The following is a 2,534-nucleotide window of genomic DNA, read 5'->3' on the forward strand; positions in this document are numbered from 1 at the left end:
TATGTTCTGCATATTCCAGCGTATAAAATAAAATCACGTTTTGTGTTTGCACTCTTTCAAATAGATGCAAGTAAAACACAGCAGAAAATGAATAAAATTAAAGACTCAGCAGCTCTTAAATCTACTGTCAGCTGTTGAGCAGGAGTGGGGCAGGTGGAGGTTTGCCCACAGCGGTCATGTCACTGGGAGGATCCGGGGGTTTCTCTGCAAATGTCACGTTCCCGTGGCAGCGTGCTCGCTGCTCGCTCAGATTTGAAGTTTCATTTGTTGCTGTAGAAGTTTTCTTCCCACGCAGAGTGAACAGCAGACGCTCATGTTTCTGTCACTTTTTACAGAATCCAACTCAAAGTAATGTGATTACTTCCACGCTTTAAACGCTGCATGATCGTACTCTCTCCATCACGCCATATGATCCATTGTTGATCTGCACACGTCTGTTACCACGGACACCGCACGCTCGTACGTCACCCATGAGACACTGTGACAAACAAAATCACGGTTTAGTAACGCAGTAACACTGCATGCTTATGGGGAAGTAACAGTAATCTAATTACTTTTTTGCAATAGTAATATCTTACTTTGCCCGTTACTTGAAAAAAGTAATCGGATTACAGTAACGTGTTACTGCCCATCTCTGCACATGACCAATAGAAACGAGGCGCTGAGTTCAAACACACGGCGAAGAAAATCATTCTGTGTCCCAGTTTGGTGAACTGGTTTACATGCATGTATGGGGACCTCCAACAGCTGTTTGTTGTTATGAGTGAGCGATACTTATTAAACATCACAAAGCGTCGTTGAGGACATAACGTCAGAGAGATACAGAGCGCAGCGGCCTGATGTGAAAGACTTTTACGCGTCAGCGGGAAATCCCGTCGTAACGCAGATTATTCTGTGTTCAGCAGCTGATGCGTGTTTGATGTCAACATGAAAAATAAATGATTGGAAAACTTTTTTTCTGCTTTATCGTGAATAAAATCTGCAGGGTTTCGGCAGATTTCTGTGTTTTTGTTCTTCAGTCTGGTTTCTTCGCAGTAAAGACTGAGACCAACATAACGACTGTGATGAAGATCTCATCCTCCTCGCTGACGGCTTCAGACCAGATCAGATCTGCGTTCAGCTATTTGGGCCTGCGGTATTTAACACATCCACCCCCTCCAGCAGGGCAGGATCCTCGTTTACGCCACATGATTCTTTACAGTGATGTTTCCCTGCACGGCCGATTTTGATGCTGTTGTTTTTCAGGCCCTGTGTGGTCGCGCTGACCCATCATCAGTACATCTCACTGTTCTTTCATTCCAAGGTGAAAAACTGTCAGACGTTCACGCGTGAGACACCGACGAGGAACTCATTAACAGCCACTTCCTGCTAGTTACCGGATAAGCTGCAGGCCTGGGCCAGGGGCCTCGCTGTGAGGAGGTTTATCTGCGGCTCCTCGCTGCAGGTTTCTGCGTGGCTGAGCCACAAACCGCAGGTGTGTGTGCAGGTACACCTCCACTCTCTCCACACTGACCCGTCCGTTACCAAGTGCAGCGTTTCACACTACGACGGGTTTCTTCAGGTCTTTTCATGAACTTTCAGAAATTGTAATTATTTAATAAAAACAGAGTTTTGGCTTAAAGGTAATTTTACGTTTCTGACTGAGCACAGATTAATGACGTAACTCTGCGTAAGGATGAACAAGCTTTCCATCGTTGGCTGCTAGCTGTTAGCGTTAGCTACGGCTAACTTTATATTGAGAAGAAAATGAGAAACAGGAATAAGAGGACACGCTCAGGGTCAGTCCTTCATTCTGATGTTTGACAGCTAACACTTAGTTTGCAGACGACGTAATAATAAACAATAATAAACTTTATTGTCATGGCAACCTCGATATTCTTTAAGGATGAAATACAAAAATAATCAAACTACGGGGGGAGGGGCTTAAATACCGTTTATTATGTGAGTGCGGTGATAAGACGAGCATCATCATCATAAACAGTCTGTAACCTAAATCATCTCTCTCTCACACACACACACACACACACACACACACACACATTTCACTACTTTCATTTTAAGAAAACAGAATGCAAACATGACCTCACCATCAGGCTGAGCTGATTTCTGGATATTCCCGTCATAGTCGTGTGTTTATTGTGTTTCATGTCCCTCTGTTAGTGGCTCCAATTATAGTTCTGTGTTGCTATGAACTGTTCTTGTCTTTAAGGAAAGTTTTTCCACTTGATGTGTCACATGTTCAGTTTATGTTGCTCTCATAACCAGTGAGATGATTTAACATCACTGAAGCTCTTTAAAGAAAACCAGGAAGTAGGTGTTAAAGGGTGAAGTCTGATGGAAATCAGCTGCTTTAACCTTGAAAATAAACCAGAGCTTCAGCACAATGTACAGTACAATGTGGTGTTATGAATCTGCAGATCCACAGCTCCCCCTGCTGTCGTTCAGCTGCTGTGACAAAGCCTGCTGCTTCATGTCTCTCTGTCTCTCTCACACACACACACACACACACACACACACACACACACACACACACA

This window comes from Pundamilia nyererei, unplaced genomic scaffold (genome assembly GCF_000239375.1).
Source record: "Pundamilia nyererei isolate P.nyererei 1_Seehausen unplaced genomic scaffold, PunNye1.0 scaffold00325, whole genome shotgun sequence".
Taxonomy (NCBI): domain Eukaryota; kingdom Metazoa; phylum Chordata; class Actinopteri; order Cichliformes; family Cichlidae; genus Pundamilia; species Pundamilia nyererei.